Here is a 19,368-nt window from a genome sequence, read left to right on the forward strand (position 1 = left end):
GTCCGCGCGCCGGACTGGGGGCTGCGGGGACCCTGGGCGGCACCCCGCCCTTGGGCTCCGCTGCGAGCCGAGGGGAGGGGGCGCCGGGCGCGCAGCCCCGAGAAGCTCTAGTACGGCAGGCACTAAGGGGGCAGATGCAGGCAGCGGCAGGGTGAGCCTTCGGGTACCCGGGAAGAAAGGTGACTCTTAACAGGCTGCGTGCCTGGAAGCTGGACCACCGCTGACCTTCCAGCTGGTCTGGGGCTTGGCTCCCCTCGGGTGGGGAGAGGACACTGGTGTTGGGGCTTGCGGGGGGAGAAAGAGATGGAGAAGGAGGCGGAGGTCATGGGATGCAGGCAGCCGTGCGGTTGGGAGCAGTGTCCACTCGCGCTCGGCAGGTGACCCCCACCTAGGTCACCGTCCCAGATTCACGCCCAGCCAGACATTTAAAAGCTGGCGGAGGCTTTCCTGGACACGGTTTTGGAGGACGGGGCAAGAGATGGTCTTGGCGTTCCCAGCTCTTAAGGAAGGGGCAGCTCAGCTTGGAACTGAATGTTGGCCTGTAATGCTACTATGAGGAGCCCTGGTGGTGCAGTGGTTAAGCATTGGGCTGCTAACCGAAGCGTCGGCGGTTCGAACCCACCAGCGGCTCCACAGGAGAAAGATGTGGCACTCTGTTCTTGTAAAAGTTACAGCCTTGGAAACCCTACTGCTAGTTCTACTCTGTCCTATAGGGTCACTGTGAGACGGAATCCACTGGTCGGCAACGGGCTGGGTGTTTTGTTTTTGTTTTTTGTTAATGCTACTATAACTTGCGGGGGTGGGGTTAAAAAATGATAAAAAAGAAAAATAAAACGACCTAGGTTTTGCTATGTTTTCTGAACCGAATCATTCTGAGGACAAGCTGCAGTTAGGCGGCGAGTGGGGGTGGGGTCAAGAAATGTTATTTCAGAAACTGCAAAAGGGGCTTTTTAGAGAAAAAAAAAAAAAACGAGTGTCGGGAGAGTTTCTGGCTTGTCTGGAAACGGCAAGACTAATTGCCATGCGCTTCCGCTTTGAAACTGGCAGCAGACAGCATCTTGAAAATGACTCACTGGAGGAGCTCACAAAGAAACTGTGGTTTGCCCCTTCTCAGGTTTATGTATTTGTGCCTTTTACAGTTTCCTTTGTAGTGTTCAAGGGGTCCCCCGCCCCTTCCCTGCCGGCCCCCTCCGACCCTCCCTCCTTTGAAAGCCCCTGGCCCGTCTGTACCTCCCCTCCCCGCACCAGCCCCGAGGGGCGGGGGGAGGCCGACTTGTTTTTGGAGTTGGCTGGGGAGAGGGTTAGAGGGACTCTGCTCCTGCTGCTGCTGCTGCTGCAGGGGGAAAAAGTTCCCTGAATTTTCCACTGGCTGCTGGAGGAAGAGAGAGCCCCTTTAGTCATTGCTAAGTAATGTCTGCACACACACCAACTAATCTCATTAGGAGTTTCCGCTGCTCCACACAGGAGGGGTTTTGTGCAGCCACTGTCAGCCCGGGGAGCCCTGAGCTGCAGAGGGAGACAAGTTACTGCTTTATTTACTTAGAGGTGCAGCCGCCAGTTGAGCTTTTTCAGGGCAGCATCGTGAAAACTTTGAAGTCACTCTTGGCCATTTTGGATTTCGAACGTACAGGTTTTTCCTTCCTAGTTGTGCGGTGTGTGTGCCTGTGTGTCGTTTCTGTTGCCCAAGCAGTTCAAACACACCCATCCTCTCCCTCCAGGCTTCAGTCTTTGTGGGAAGGGGAGGGACCTGAGAAACCAAACATATTCCAAACCCACCCACTGCTGTCAAGGCGATTCCGATTGCGACTCATAGCGGCCCTATAGGACAGAGTAGAACTTCCCCGGAGGATTTCCAAGGCTGTAAATCTTTACGGAAGCAGACTGCCACATGTTCTCCCGAGGAGGGGCTGGTTAGCAGCCGAGCGCTTTAACCACTGTGCCACCAGGGATCGCTGAAACGTGTTCCAGGCATCTATTAATCGATTTCTGAACCTTACCACCTTATTGCCAGACAAAATAGTCTCAGATGTCTGTCTCTTCTCTCTGGCACACATTTATTTGGGAAAGGTCAGGAGTTTCAATTTATGAGGATTATAAAATTTCAAATTGTGTTAGGAGGACACGTGGGTCGGACAGTTAAGAAGACTGTCCGTAAGTGTTTTTAGAGTTTGCGGTAATGATCCTGCAGGCAAAAACCCCTTAGTATGAAAAGTGATTGCCTTTCTATGCCAAACATAGCAAAAGGCCTCTGGCCTTTTTTTAATTTTTAACTCTTAAGTGTTGGCTAGAAATGTGTAGAGTTACTAAAATGGATTAAGAATTAAGGAATCCGATTGTAACTGTGGGATTCCTTTATTAACAAGGGCATGTTGCCTTTCTTGAGAATGTTTATGGTGTTGGCATTTCTTTTGTGGTGGCCAAAAAAAAAAAATCAAACCCGTTGCCGTCGAATGGATTCCGACTCATAAGGACCCTATAGGACAGAGTAACTACCCCATAGGGTTTCCAAGGAGCGGCTGGTGGATTCGGACTGCCGACCTTTTGGTTTATGGTGGCAAGGCATGTCCTAAAAATAGCCCAACCGGCATGAGTCAGTGGGATGCTCAGTAAATTGTATCACGGGAAGCTATGATAGTAGGGGAACAACAGTTGAACCCCGTTGCCGTCAGGTCGATTCCAACTCATAGCGACCCTATAGGACAAGGTACAGCTACGCCGTAGGTTTTGCTGGGCTGTAATCTTTATGGAGGCAGACTGCCACATGCTTCTCCCGTGGACGGCAGAACCGCCAGCCTCTCGGTTAGCGGCCCAGCGCTTAACCACCGCGCCACTAGGGCTCCTAATCTGGAGACAGTAAAAAAGCTTCCAAAAGCTAACATCACTTTGCACGAGAGTGCTTTAAGAATGGAAGGTGTAAAATTCGCATTTCAAGAGTTCATTTCCATTAAAATAAAAATGAGATAACTAGAATTCCTCCTTCCAATTAGTTATTATTCTAATTGGTTATTAATTGGAGTGCATAAGGTTCATTTATGTCGATGGTTCTCAACTAGGGACAATTTTGCCACCCAGGGGACATTTGACGATGTCTGGAGACATTTTTGGATGTCATAACTGGAGGAGGTGCTACTGGCATAGTGGGTAGAAGCCAAGGACACTGTTAAATATCCTGCAAGGCACAAGACAGCCCCCCACAACAAAGAATTTTCTGGCCCAAACTGTTAATAGTGGCCAGATGGATTTACGTTAGTTATGATGATGATGAAACTCTTCCACATGCATTCATTCAAGTAATAGGGCATGTGAAAGTCATCAGTTACTTTTTTGCCATATAGATAACACAGTATGTGTAAATTTCCTGTCTCTGTTTGTTTTTTGGTCCGTTATATGCAATGGAATGAACTGATGACATTGTGATGGCGTACCCTTTGTGAGCTAAAGTAGACTATCTTTGAACCTCCACAAGTGTAGCATCTTCAGTCACTAAGGTACAAATGGTTTTTCAACCAGAGTGGAAGCAGCCTAGATGGCAGAGAGCATGATTTTCTGCATCGTTTGCATTTGGAATTTCCTAAACCTTTATTAAGAATCTCCTCTTTTTCTTACTTAAAAGCTTAAATAACTTGAAACTGCCAATATGCAGTAAATGTAACCCTGAGATCATATATTGAAATTTATATTTGTAATAACTTTTAGGAACTTGAATCTCTTCCTGAAATTTGTTTTAAAGGATTTACAGGCAGTGTATGTAAATTACAATATTCCTTTCTTAGATGTCAGATCTTGGATTTTGTATGTTCTGTGCTACCTGATTATATTTACCGGAGTTAAAAAAAAAAACAAAAAACAGTATGGTACGATGAAATGTTGCAAAACATTACCTATTATCTGAGGCTGTGGCTTCCTATAGTAGAGTCTTTGTTCACTGATGGTGAGTTACTGCCTACTAATTAACGTTCGCTGTCTTCCAGTCCTAGGGAGTGACTCAGTCATCTCCACTTTCCCAGACCTGGAGTTCCTCATTGAACTTTAAAAGAAATGGGTTCTCGAACTACTCGGATTTTGTCACTGGTGTAGACCCCAGGTGTTTTGCCTCTGGCCCCTTCACTTACACATATACCTATGAATTGGAGCTCCTGGCATGGGTAATTTGAATAAAGGACATTATTTCTGTCATATTTTTCTGCGTGTTTCTGACCAAAAAAAAATTTTATGTCCCTAGTCCAAAAGGTCACAGTCATGAAAACCCTATAGAGTGCAGTTTTACTCTGAAACACAAGGGGTCACCATAAATTGGAGTCACGGCAGCTGGTTTGCTGTTTTAGTTACCTATATTTCCCAGCTCTGGTAGTTCGACAGTTAACTGAAAGGTTGGTGGTTCGAACCCACCCAGTAGCTCTGTGGAGAAAGACCTGGTGATCTGCTTCCTTAACATTATAGCCAAGAAAACCGAATGGGGCAGTTCTGCTCTGTCACATGGGGTTTCTATGAATTGAAATCGACTCAATGGCACCCAACAACAACAACATTTCCTCTTTGCGTTCTTGGATTGATTTATAACATACCTGAGACCACACTACACAACAGTATTTTTGAAAGGTTAGCTTTTGTTGTTGCAGAAAGTATGAATGTGACTCACTTTAGGAAGATACAGAAAACCGCATGCACAAATCTCCTTTAATCCGACTGGTAACATTTTGATGTATAGCTTTCCAGTCTTTTTAAATGCACATATACATACATACAAAAATTTTAATTGGATCACACTGCACATACTGTTTTGTAACTTATTTTTACTTCACATATCATGGAACACATTGTAATAACTCGTACTAAGACCAAATTTACCACACATAGAGCTTGTGTTTATTAATCTAATAAGCGTGTTGACTCAACAGTGGATTGCCATAATTTCTACATAGACTTGTTTGGTCTTTTTGTCCTCTGTGGCCCAAGTAATATTCTAAGAATGCCGCCCTCTTGAAAGACTGAATTCATACGTGCTGTGAAATTTGGGATTTTGATGAGTTTCTCTATGATTTAAGAATGAGTCATGATGTGCAGTAGAATATCAAGATGTAGTAACAGGAAGTCCAGGGCACTACACATCAACATAGAATGCTAAATGATGAAAGAAGAGAAACTAGGTTAAACCGAAAATACACCTCGAACGTATCTAACTCTGAAGAGGGAGAAGGGTGTATACTTTGACAACTCTTATTTATTCCTGTTTCATTTTGCGTAAGTGGATTTTCCAAACTTTGCAATTGTCATTTTAGATTTTTAGCTCAAGGTTATTCTTGCCCATGGCCAGTTTCGAGCTTTCTGGTTGAAACCATGTCAGTAAGACCTTGAATACTCTGAATTTGCTGTTTAAAGTGTAGTCGCAGTAAACTGAATTATTAGTGTGCGTGTGTGTTTAGCCTTCTGTTAACAAATTCTAAAAATCTTCAACAATGGTAGACCATTCAGTCTAAGTAACTATTCTATTCAGAAGTTTGACTCGTCATGATTCCTCCCCACAACCAAAATGAAAATGGCCTTTCATCCTTTACTGGAAACTTACATATATGTCAGCAGTTTTAAAAAAACAAAAAACTTTGAGAAAAACAAAACAACACTTTGAACTTGTCATTGTAGTACATTGTAATTTGGTTTGAACTGCACTAGGAATGAAGTCATTGACTACTTTATTGATGTGTATTAATTTACATTTCTTGGAGAGTAATTACTAAATTACTCTAAGAATTAAATGGGATTATTTTATAACTTGGCTATGAGATTTACATGTATATATTTAAAGAAATTAAGATGCTGGCTATATTAATGTATTCTAACTAGAATTCGATTAAATCGCATTTACTCAGACACCCTCAAAGAGGCACTAAAGCACATAGTATCATAAATATTTTTAAAGTTACCAGGTCTATGAATAATTCCTCATTATCCATGTTTACACATGACAGTGATGGGGTGAATAGACAACACACTTATCTGGATGCCTTCCCTTAGCCTGTGTGGTGAGGTTAGGTGTCTATTAGTCTAAACTATAGAATAAAGAATCCAAGACCATTGGTGTCTTTTTTTCCTTTTTTAAATTGAGGTATAATTTATATACATTAAAATGCGTAGTTCCTAAGTGTTGTTGTCTATACCCATATTGTCGCTATTGTTGTTAGCAGCACTCAAGTTGGCCCTGACTCATGGTGAGACCATGCACAATGGTATCCAACCCTTGTGACCCATAGGGTTTTCACTGGCTGATTTTTGGAAGTAGATTGTCAGGCCTTTCTTCCTAGTCTGTCTTGGTCTGGAAGTTCCACTGAAACGTGTTCAGCATCATAGCAACATGCAAGCCTCCACTGACAGATGGGTGCTGGCTGCGCTAAAGTACCTTGGCTGGGAATTGAACCTGGGTCTTCCACATGGAAGGTGAGAATTCTACCACTGAACCATTAAAAAAAACAAAAAAACAAACCTGTTGCCGTTGAGTCGATTCCAACTCATGGTGACCCCACGTGTTGCAGAGTAGAACTGCACTCCGTAGAGTTTTCAGTGGCTGCAGTCTTAATGAAGTAGATTGCCAGGCTTTCTTTTGCAGCACTTCTGGGTGAATTCAAACCACCAGCCTTCCTTCCAGTTAGTAGCCGAGTGCAAACCGTTTGCATCCCTCACGGGCCTAGCTCTGAACCATAACCCCTTCAAAATAGAAAATATTTCCATCACCCCAAAATGTTCCCTGGCTATTTTTTTATTCCGTTATGACAATTTCATGATTCTATCATGTATTTTATTAAAGCTCAGAACACCCAGTACAGTATTTTATTTATTCTGCTAGGTAGAAAATAAATCAGTAGAATGTGTGGATTTCTACATCATACAATAAAAGAAAAAAATCCCGTCTACGTTATTTGATATCACTTAACCAAAAGTAACATGTATGCGGTAGAAAAAAATATATTCCTTTAAAACTCATTGTGTTGAAAAGCTATTACTTAAGCTCCCTGGGCCTCAGTTTCCTCAGCCAGATTGTAAAGTGGCTGAAGTAAAGAAGCTGGGATAAATCCTTTCAGGTCAAAAGTCCTGTTAGTATACTACGTTTTTGGAGTAAAGAATTCTTCTAAGAGTTGTAAAAGTGTGATGTAAATTTTTGCTGTCATCCCCGAAGAGCCAACTTTTAGACTTGTACAGCCGTTAAACAAACTCTATTTTGTGGTAAGAAATGGGATTCCCCGTAAGTTTCCCCTTCAATCCCATTTTGGCCCCTTACTGAATAATGAACATCCCAACAGAAGGTCAGTATTGGGTGCTGTGCTTCCTTTCCTCCTGGTCATTTGAGATTTAAGACAGGCAGCCCTCATTTCTAGGGACCCATAGCCTTCCATTCTTGGAGATACCAGTGACTGCCTCTGAGTTGGGTGCTGAGTAGGTTCAGATAAGATTTTGATCACCTGGTTAAATCCCTACTCCTTACTTCTAACAGTCTTTGGAAATGCTCCCCATCCACAAGGTCTGTATCTGAGGGTTCCTGCATTCCCTCTCTCCCCCTCCAACCCCTCCTCCACCCAGCAGCTAGAGGAGTCTTTTAAAAACACAGATCGGACCATGTCACTTCCCTGCTTAAGATCTTCTGGTGGCTTGAGCTTAGGATAAAGACCAAAATCCTTGACACCGCCTCTAAGCCATGATTTGGACCAGCCATGCTGACCTCAATTCCTCAAATGCTTCATGTGCCCCCTGGCCACTGGGCCTCTTTGCAAATACTGTTCCCTCTTCTTGGAATTATCTCCTCTGCCCTTGCCCCCTCTCCTATCCTTTTTTCTCATTTCACGTTGCCTAGCCAACTCCTATTTGTCCTTCAGCCATCAGCTCAACTGTCACTTCCCAGGGGAGGCTTTTGCTGGTCTGCAGACTAGGTCTCCCACATTTGCCTGTTCCTGGCCCTTGGAACCTTTGCCACAGGCATTAACTATAAGTTTCCTCATTAGCTGAATTCTTCCTCTTCCGAACCCTTGCTCTCCAAATGCAGGAACTGAATAGTTTCAGAGTCATATTTCTGGAGATAGGACTGGTGTCCCTCATTAATTAATTAATTAATACTCTTCATCCAAAACTCAGGGACCAAGTAGATTTGATAGCATGAGATCCCTCGCTGTCTGAAGTCCCTGCCCAAACCCTGGAACCCAGTAGATCCGGATAGTGAGGGATACCTGCATGTGTGTGTGTCATGATGCATTTCGTGTCTGTCATGCCCATCAGTCTGTAAGCTCCCTCTGGACCTGGATCTGTTTTTCTCATTCTTGTGTTTATTTCAGCACTTTTTGTAATACCTGGCGCCCAGTGAATTAAAAACTATCTGAGGGGGAGAAAAAGCTCTCTAAGATAAAACCCAAACCAAACCCACTGCCATCAAATTGATTCCAACTCATAGCGACGCTATAGGACAGAGTAGAATGGCCCGATAGGGTTTTCAAGGCCGTAATCTTTACAGAAGCAGACTGCCACATCTTTCTCCTGTGGAGCTGCTGGTGGGTTCGGACCTCTTGATTAGCAGCCGAGCGCTCTAACCACTGCACCCAACCAGGGCTCCTTGTTGCTAATATAGTCCCTGTGTATTTTTCCAATGGACTTGATAAAGCACTTAGGTGCTTTGCATAAATCCAGCTCTTTTCTAGGCAGCGAATTGCCTGGGATTAATAACAGGTAAATCTCTTTGTAAATTGCAAGGGCAGCCAAGAAGATCGTCTCTATCCTTTTCCATGGTCTTTTCCAGACTTTCAAGAAAAGTTGTTTGTTGTTGTTAGCAGCTGACAAGTTGGCCCCCGATTCGTGGCAACCCCATGTACAACTGGACCAGACCATTGTGACCCATAGGGTTTTCATTGGCTAATTTTCAGAAGTAGATTGCCAGGCCTTTCTTCCTAGTCTATATTAGTCTGAAAGTTCCATTGAAATCTGTTCTGCATCACAACGACACTCCACAGACAGATGGGTGTTGTCTGCCCATGAGGTGCATTGGCTGGCAATTGAACACTAACCCATTGCTGTTGAGTTGATTCCAACTCATAGCGACCCTATAGTACAGAGTAGAACTGCCCCATATGGTTTCCAGGGAGGGCCTGGTGGATTCGAACTGCTGACCTTTCGGTTTGCAGCCATAGCTCTTAACCACTATGCCACCAGGGTTTCCAATCGGACAGTAGATATACAGAAATCAGGTTAGTGTGTTAATATCCAAGAGGACAAGTTTTAGCTCTATTTTTGATATCAGGATTATTAAATACTGGAATAAACAGCTTGAAAGACTCTCAATGTAAAGTTCTTTCCATTCTAGAGCAACCAACATATAGGACAGAGTAGAGCTGCTCCATAGGATTTCCATGGCTGTAATCTTTACAGAAGCAGACTGCCACATCTTTCTCCCACAGGGCAGCTGGATGGGTTCGAACTACTGACCTTTCAGTTAGTAGCTGAGTGCTTAATCACTGTACCACCAGGGCTCCTTACCAAAGCTCAAATCCAAACCCATGGCGGTCAAGTCAATTCCGCCCTTCATTAAAGGATTCAATTGACCAAGTTTTCATAGTTCCCTTGGGTAACCAGTTTTGAGTTCCAAATATTCACAGTTAAAATTCCTTCTGAATTCGCTTTATACTAAAGCCTGTGTGTACAGATTTTGTCTTTAACTTTTTGTAATGAATGATGCTTCTGGTTGAGTTTTAAAATAATAACAGACTCTTTCTTACGTGATTGTGAAAAGATTAATGACTAAATACCTAAATTGTTTTGGGAGAAGAGGGAATACATCTGCTATTAACTTCAGCTGGGCTTTGCCAAGGAGCGATTTGTTGATAGTCAAGCCTTGATTAACCATGATGTGTCATTAAGCAGATTTTTCTCCTTGAACTTCTTACTTGTCAGAAAAGAGAAATTAAAACAAAAGCAGCAAAAAAAGAGTCTGGGAATTATTTATTTACTCATCATCCTAAGAATGACGATACTGAAGCCTGGGAAGAGTCATAGTTCTCTGTTAACTAAAGCAAGAAAAGGAACTGCTGTTGTTAGAATAACTTCCTAACACTAAATTAAAAGTTCAGAAGAACACTTCTCTGGTTACTCATTGAACTGGAGATACAAATTCCCCACTTTATCCCCTTATTGGAGTTTGGAAGATTTGACTTCAGAGGCTGAAATACAAGCCTCTAGTAAGTGCAGAAATGCTTCTTGATGGGACGGGCTTTCAGGGCCGGATTAAGGCATGTGAGGGCCCTAAACACTGCTAATCTGTGATGCTCCCTCCTCTGTTCACTCACGCATTCAAACAGGATATGTGAGTTATATATATATATATATTTATGTGTGTCTTAGCTATCCATGATGTGACTTCTTTTTAAATGCCGCAATAATATTAGCAATTGAACACAAAAGCAGCCTATGCCATTTTATTGAAATGAGATGAACTGGATTATAAAATTTTTAGTGAGTGCGAGGTACTAAGATTTTTACTGTATACCGTATTTTCTACCAAAAGAATATTCCACATATTCTAGAAGGAAAATGAGTCAGTGAACTTAGTGCTTCAGCGCTTGTTTGCTTGTTTCAACAATCAATGCTAAATTCTGTTGCTCTCCCACAACGAAAACTGCTTTCACCAATTTTGCGTTACATGGCTCCTGCTTCAATTTTGTTGCTTGTTTCATAATAAAATGCTATAATTATAAATGAACAAATAAAAAGATGTCATAAAAGAAAATTTAATGGTCAGAAAACAAATATTACAACAAATTACTATATTTTATTTTTAGATAGATCTTTCATCTCTAACATATTATAATTAAAAACATTTTATTATTTGTTGTTACAAATTCTTCAATGATTTTGCATATATAGAGTAATATCAAGCACTGTATGCCACACGACAGACAATAAGAAACAAAACTCACTTGCTACATAAATTAAAACTTTTCATGTTAGATAAATATTTCCAGTATTTTTTGGACTTTTGCTATATTAATATTATGGTAAATTATTATTCCATGTTAGTATTATATTAAATGTATACTAGATTGTGTCTTTGTGTTGCCAATCATATTTTAAAGTTATAAATATTATTGTTTACAAAACTTAGGACATAACTCTCTATGTAAATGCTATATGATTAAAAAGTAACTTGATTGAATTCATTGCAATGGTCAACTTACTCAAGTTCCCTCTATTTTGTGCATCATTTGGGACTGGAGTTCCCATTGGTTGTTTGCCAGGGCATGCACAAGAGCATACCCTTGTGTTTGTATCATGGCAAAGAGCACTGCTGGCCCTCCAAGCTGGAGTTGCTGGATCAGCAGACACGGATGTACAAGATGGTTCTCTCAAAATGGATCAGAGACCTATTATCTATTAATATAATCCATCCTTGCCTAGTAACCTCTTACATTGGATCCAGTTGCATATTGGGTGATTGTAGCAAGAGTTAGACTCAACAGCTCACCCCCACCTCTTTTTTATTAGAAAGAAATAGTATCCTCCCAAGAGACCAGCTGAGATAAGGAGTTTCAGTTACACAGAAGGGGATCTTAGGAGACAGATGTCAGTGAAGGTGTTGAAGTGGTAGGGGTCTCATAGCTTAAACAACCTTGCTCATGGGTGCCCTTGTGACCCTGCGTGACCTTTATTTCTGGCCAGCACATTTTCATGCGCTGGAGCTGGTTATCAATTTCATTTAGTGCCCTACCAGTTCTCTTTCACTGCTGCCCTTGCTTTTCCTTGTGTCCTGTCTGCTTGGCATCTATGGGTCTTCGCTTTGGACAGCTGGTGCCCCTGTTTTGTCAATGCTGTAAGTGCATGGTTGCCTTGCTTATTGGGTAATCCGTCCCTGATGGGCTTCATCTTTGATACCATACCATACCGATGGCAGTCAAGTCAACTCTGGCTCTTTGCAACCCCGTGTGTGTCAGAATACAACTGTGCTCCATAGGGTTTTCAATGGCTGATTTTTTTGGAAGTAGATCTCCAAGTCTTTCTTCTGAGGCACCTCTGGGTGGACTCGAACCCCTAACCTTTTTGCCTAGCAGTGACAATGTTAACCATTTGCACCACCCCGGGGCAAAAATAGGAATCACTCATTCAGCCACCTGGCATTCCCTGGCTTTGGTTAATTCACTTTTTCAGTCTCTTTAGCACTGAATCTTAATTCTGTGGATGATACTTTTATAAATGGAGTAATTTTGAAGGCTGTTAAAATTTCTTAAAATAAACTGTACGCAGTTGGAAGATGTCTTGAATCAAACAAAGTGACCCAGGTGTACTGTGGTTCTCAAAAGATCGGGAGTCACCAGTCTCAGTAAGACTGTTGCCTTGCTTTGGTTTAAGTCAGAACTGAACCACAAGCACAGTATCCTCCAGCTGTGGCCACATCTTTGTTTGTCTGTTTGTTTGTTTAAACTAAATATTAACACCAAGTTATTTGTCTTTAAGAAAGTAGAAACCTTAAGACTTTGATGTAGATCATACAGGCACCAAATGATGAAGATATTTTACCTAATAGAAAGTGTGATTTTCTTTAGCGAGAGAAAATAGATCATCTAAAGCAGGATCTGGCTGTTATTTGGTACAGTAAATAGATGCAGGTTGAACAATTATTAGGAGAATAAGTAGAGTAAGAATTTGTGTGTGACACTTCAAAAAGGCTGAAAGATTCCTCAATGGGAATTTAAGGTAGTGAGAATGCTTTGGGGATTTGGATCCGCTGTGTGATGCTAATGCCACCAATAACCATTCTCTGCCATCAGATGCTTTAGTGGAGGAAATACATGAATAGGTTCAACACTAGCCTGATATGAATGAATGACCCGTTGGTCTGCCACTTGATGACAGACAGTTCTAATGTTCTTTTGTTCATTTAATCAATACATTTTGTGGGTTAATTTTAAAAAAAGTAGGTTTTAAGCATGAGATATTGGGAGAGTATTTAATTTTGAAATCATCTACTGTCTATTTTTCCAGCAGTGTTCTTAGAAAATTACCACACCTATCAGGAACACCAAGATATTTTAAGTGAATTCCACTTACTGTAGTTTATCTACAAGTCAGACTTGATTTTAAAAAACATTCAGTACAAAATGAGATGCCTTTTGCTATTTTACCTGAACAGATTATATTTTTACTTCATGTTCAAAAAATCTATAAATATTAGAAGTTATTTAAATTGAAAGGAAACTCTCTGCATTTGGCACTGTCTGATCATAGCTAGACTTGATATCCATGTACAAAAATGTGAGAGAAACATATGCCTGTGGGGAGAGTGAAGCTATAAAAGAGATAATTCCTACCTTCGTGACTTCAGATGCAGCTAAATCCCCCACAGATGTCCGCCACATGAGCAGGTGATGATATTTTGAAGACTGCAGGTTCACTATTTTTTACAGATCCCTTCCAAAGAGAATATATTATCATAGCAGATTTATGTACCGATGTTTATGCCTTGAGTTTGCATTTCCTAAACCATTAAACATTTTATTTTACTGAGAAGAACACCAGAGAAAAGCACTGAAGCTGAAGTGACTGTAGAATCCAGAAGCCTGGAAGAGTCCATTTCCTTGCTTAGGCTAAGCGGCTTTTGGTAGTTACCCTGTATGTTAACTCTTTATGCTTCTCAGAAAACTCTAAAGCAAGTGTCACTGGTGGTCCCTTAGTTGCAAATACCAGTAACTTAAAATTATTTTGGCAAGGATTCTATATATGGTAGGACCCCAAAACTAGCTAATGTCAGTATTATCCTACTGAATCTTGACATCAGGAAACAGCACAGTTTGGCAAATATTAAATTTCAGAAAAAGAAAAAAAAAATAGGATTGATAGTGCTATTAGCTCTTTGTAAAATTTTAGGAGTTCAAATAAGCTATATTTTTAAAGTTTTAACATTGGTCATATAAACCCAGTACCAGTTGCCACCAAGTCAATTCCAACTCATGGTGACCCCATGTGTGTCAGAGTAGAACTTCCCTCCATAGGGTTTTCATGGCTATGACCTTTTGGAAGCAGATCACCAGGGCTTTCCTCTGAGGTGCTTCAGGGTGGGTTTGAATAGCCAACCTTTCGGTTAGTAGCCCAGTGCCTAACCATTTGTGCCACCGGTATATGATCATATACAGTAAAACCTGCAAAAGCTGGAAATTGTAAGGCACAAACCTATCAGAGACTGAAAACTCAAATATTTCCCACTAAAATGAGAACTAAAAAAGTGGTGACTGCACCCTCCAAAGGTGGAAAACTTTCGAGACCTGGAAAAACAAGCCAGTTCCATTGAGTTCCGGCTCTCACGGTTTTCACTGTACATCTAAGTAATTTCAGGATCGTCTGTAACTAGTCTTATATTCTATACCTATCTATATACCATTTAAAAAAGACGTTTGAAATGGTTACAGTGGATTTACTTTGGGAGAAGGGGAGAGTACTTTCCTAGAAGTACTGATGATGTTAGATGCCATCAAGTTGCTTCTGACTCATAGTGACCCTGTATACAACAGAACAAAACACTGCCTGGTCCTGTGCCATCCTCAAAATCATTGTTATACCTGAGCCGGTTGTTGCAGCCACTGTGTCAGTCCATCTCATCGAGGGTCTTCCTCGTTTTTGCTGCCCTCCACTTTACCAAGCATGATGTCCTTCTCCAGGGACTGGTCCCTGCTGATAACGTGTCCAAAGTACCTGAGACAGAGTCTTGCCATCCCTGCTTCTAAGGAGCATTCTGGCTGTACTTCTTCCAAGGCAGACTTTGTTCTTCTGGCAGTGCATGGTATATTCAGTATTCTTTGCCAACACCATAATTCGAAGGTGTCAATTCTTCTTCGATCTTCTGTATTCATTGTCCAACTTTCGAATGCATATGTGGTGATTGAAAACACCATGGCTTGGATCAGGTGCACCTTAGTCCTTAAAGTTACATCTTTGCTTTATAACACTTTAAAGAAGTCTTTTGCAACAGATTTGCCCAATGCAGTACATCATTTGATTTCTTGACTCCTGCCTTCCATGGGCATTTATTGTGGATTCAAGTAAAATGAAATCCTCGACAACTTCAATCTTTTCTCCATTTATCATGATGCTGCTTATTGGTCCAGTTGTGAGGATTTTTGTCTTCTTTATGTTGAGGCATAATCCACACTGAAGGCTGTAGTCTTTGGTCTGATGTTGGGGAGTTTTCTTTTTTTTTTTTTAGTGACTGGACTGTCCAAAAATTATTAAGGAAATGATACTTATAATTTTAAGTTCTATAGAGAAGACAAAAGAGTTTCCCTGGAAAGACCAGAGTGTCTCTCCTTCTCCAGGCCATCACGAGGGCTTTCTGTGAAGAAAAGCTGGAACAAGGAGGGCAGGGGTTCCTATTGTTCCATTCAGTTCCCAGGAATTCTAGTAGCCCGATCGATGTGTCACGCATGTGTAAGAAGCAGTCACTGGTCAAGAGTGACATGTTTTGGTGATGGCGACAAACGAAGTGCAGACAAACAGAAACAACCTGTGTAGGGGCTGTGGGACCCACAGTGGCCTTGGTAGGGCAGAGGAACTGAAGCCATGATCATTCTGAAGGAGTCTCTGGAGGGACCAGACTGATGGGCAGCCTTGAGGGGAGGAAAAGACTGTCACTTTCACCAGGCCAGACGTGGGGAGGTAGAATAGCTGTGCAGATGTCAGAGCTGGAAGAGTAGACAGATGGTTACCTAGTACTGCCCAGAAACTCCCGACGCTGGCATCAGCTCTGGGATGCTAAGCACAGCTGCTCAGACTTCCCAGTCCCCAGCATCCCTTAGGGGTCCTTCTGAGAGGAAGGGATGGCATTGCAGCTCACACCTGACCCTGCCTGGCAACTCCTTCCTCCCCAGGGTTGCACCATCCTCTCTAACCCTGAGGTGCTCTCCTTCCTCCCACTGTGAAGGCCCCCAGCATGTGTGCACACGTATAGGGAGAGGCAAGGCAGACGTGATGTTGATGGTCATTTGTGTGGGTGGTGTTTAAGAAACAGACGAAGGAGAGCACCATTGTTAACAGAATGTATTGCCTGTTGCCATTGATGGAAAAAGAGCAGTGTCCAGATTTTTCATTAAAAGCATTGAGGCACGAATTTTCTTTTATGAAATGTATTTTATATTGCTTTTTTTTTTTTTCTAATGTTTCCACTGGGTGGTGCTGCAGGAATTCCTACCTTCTGCCTTGGATCTACCCTTCCCAGAAAGACGCCTCTAAAGCATAATAGGAGGAAGTCCTGATTTAGAAAGATTTTACAGCTTCAACACAATAGAAGAGTTTGGAGGATGCTCTGGCAGGAAATGTTTGAGTTTCTGGATGTGGAAAAACCACCATCATTTTGTATCATGCAGAAGTGTTCTTAGGACACTGGCTATATACTTTTGGCTTTCACCAGCTTATTATTTAGCACAGAAAAGCTTTCAAATTTATCTGAAAGATTATGGTTTTCATTTTAGTGGAAGTGGTGTGTAAGATTGCCTTCATTTTTATTTTTGTAAACCATCTTAACAAAGTAAGTAAATAAACATGTTCTAATATTAAATCAGGAGTCCTGGTGGTGCAGTGGTTAAGTGCTCGGCTGCTAATCGAAAGGTTGGCCATTTAAACCCACCCAGCAGCTCTGCAGGAGAAAAGACCTGGTGATCTGCTTCTGTAAAGATTACAGCCCAGAAAACCCTATGGGGCAGTTCTACTCTGTCACATTGGGTCACTATGAGTCAGAATTGACTCGACGGCACCCAACAACAACAACGTTAAAATAGCTACCAGTTTTTATCCTCTTTAAAATACCTCTGTTAAAGTTCTACTTGAAACTTAAGTTATTTTCTTTAATTTTTATTTTAAAGACCATTCACACAGTGTATTGAGCACAAGAATAACTTATATTTTTATTTTCAAGGTACTTTTAATCTTAAAAACTCTGTTTTACTTCAATAACATTCATGTGAGGAGGGTCACAGGGCTGGCCTCATCCTCGTCTTATGGATGAGGAGGTCAAAACCCAGAAAAGTTAACCTCTTTGCCTGAGCTCACACAAATGTTTAAGGCCTTGGTGATGATAAGAATTTATAGATTCTGGCTTCCAACTTTTCCTCTTGCGCACAGAATCAAACGTTATTGATATTAATAATATGAAAATTTGAGTAAAAGATTTTCCATTCAAACAAAGCCTTCTGAGATACAAGGATCAAGAGGAGCATGGGGAGAAGTGCCCATTGGAAATTAGGGAGATTAAATTAAAGCCCAAGTTTAAGGAGAGTTTGCAAGTTTTAAATATGTTTCACTGGGTGGGTTTGAACCACCAACCTTTCGGTTAGCAGCCAGGTGTTTAACTGTTGCACCACCAACCAAACCAAACCCCACCCATTGCTGTCAAGTCAATTCCAACTCACAGCGACACCATAGGACAGAGTAGAACTGCCCCATAGGGTTTCCAGGGATCGACTGATGGATTCAAATTGCTGACTTTTTGGTTAGCAGCCATAGCTCCTAAGCACTCTGCCACCAGGGCTCCTTAAATAAGTTTTACTGGATGCAAAAAAGCATTTTTGCACGTGCATGTTGTGTTCGTCCATGAAATCCCAAAGGTTGCTTTCTTAGAACCTGAAACAAGTCCTCCCTAGAGGTTATTTCTTTTGAAAGAAAAGTGAGCATCTGCTGGGTGCTAGGTGCCACGCTAGATTAATAGTTTGGTTTCCAGTCTGTTCCTATTCACACTTGAAGTGTTTCTCAGGATTCATTTCACAGTTATATCAACTATGTACATGTTTTGGGTCCCTTTCTGGGGCCAGAAAACAGTTTCCTAGGTGGTGCAAATAGTTCGTACTCTACTACTAACGTAAAGGTTGGCGGCTCAGACCCACCCAGTGGTACCACGGAAGAAAGGCTTAGCCATCTGCTCCATAAAGATTACAGCCACAAAACCTTATGGAGCAGTTCTACTCTGTAACACATGGGGTCGCCATGAGTCAGTTTTTCCCCACAGGACGAGGCTAAATCATTCGCATTTCCACTGACTTTCATCCTCTTGTTTCATTGTCCTGTGTACATACTCAGTGGGACTATGAACGTATTGGCATGAGAGTTTGGGTCTCTTTGTGTAAGAAAAAAAAAAAAAAAAAAACACCAAACCCGTTGTTGCTGAGTTGGTTCCAACTCATGGCGACCTCGTGTGTTGCAGAGTAGAACTGCACTCTATAGGGTTTTTAAGGCTTTTGGAAGCAGATAGCCAGGCCTTTCTTCTGAGGTGCTTTGAGGGGGTTTGAACCACCAATCTTTCAGTTAGTAGTCAAGCACTTCACCCTTTGTGCCACCCAGGAACTCCAGTGTATGTATAGGAGCTAAGTTATAGACTGTGTAGCTTCGAACGCCCTACTTTCATCAAGAACTGAACTTGATTTCTTAGTGTTAGATGATTCTGGAACCTATCTAAACCAATGTGCAGATCTTTTAAAAAAGGAAATTGGTTAAAAATACCCCAAACTGGTGGTGGTGGGGGGGATGGTTTAAAAAATTATTTCTTGAAGCAGAACCCAAATGGAATAACTTGAGTCACAGATGAAGCAAAACCAGAAGTGAGCAAGGAAATTTCCTGATTTGATTTTTAGTGGGAATGTTGTATCACCTTCTCAATCAAAGTGAGACCTTTCTCTTAGCAACAGTGAAGTGTGCATGTAAGAAATGAAGCCTTTACTAGGGGGAATATGTGTGGTAATTAAGAACCTGGACTTTGGAGCCAGATGTCCCTGGATATGAGTCTCTGTTTGCCCATGTTATTCCTGTGGCTGTGAGCATTTTATTTCACCTCTTTAAACCACGCTTCCTCATGGGAATAGCAAACTGAGCATATAAAATTAGACAGCTTTGTATAAAGTACTCAGCACAATGCCTGGTATATAGTAAGTGCTCATCAAATGTTAGCATTAAAAGACAAAATCTTCTATTTAAAAAAATAATGGATTTTTTGGTATAAGCCATGTTTTTGAGAATCCCAAGGACTCTCAGTATTACTGGTGGTGGATCTAGCTAACATTTCCTTTAGAACAGTGCTCTTAATTTGGGATTCATAAAGTATCTTTAGGGATTTACAAGCCCTGCTGAAATTGTGTGTATTTTGTATGAATATAATTATAGATTCTCGAAAGGGTTTATGGACCAAACACACAAAGAAGACACTGCCCTAAGGATATGGTTATGTGTGCTTGTGTGTATGTGTGTGTGTGTGTGTGTGTGCGTACATATGCATATGCGTACACATATCTATTCTATGTATGGAATTACATGTATCATGTTGACTGTATGAAATTGCTAGTAGTTGACTGCTTTTGACCTATAAAAACAGCAATT

General features: G+C 41.6%; 1 protein-coding gene across 3 annotated transcripts in view; it reads left to right on the forward strand.

Annotated features, from left to right (window-relative positions):
- Positions 1-19,368, forward strand: part of ELK3 (ETS transcription factor ELK3) — an 86,776-nt gene that overhangs the window by 678 nt on the left and 66,730 nt on the right. The window lies entirely within an intron of this gene.

The sequence above is a fragment of the Trichechus manatus genome, unplaced genomic scaffold (genome assembly GCF_000243295.1).
Source record: "Trichechus manatus latirostris isolate Lorelei unplaced genomic scaffold, TriManLat1.0 scaffold00081, whole genome shotgun sequence".
NCBI lineage: Eukaryota > Metazoa > Chordata > Mammalia > Sirenia > Trichechidae > Trichechus > Trichechus manatus.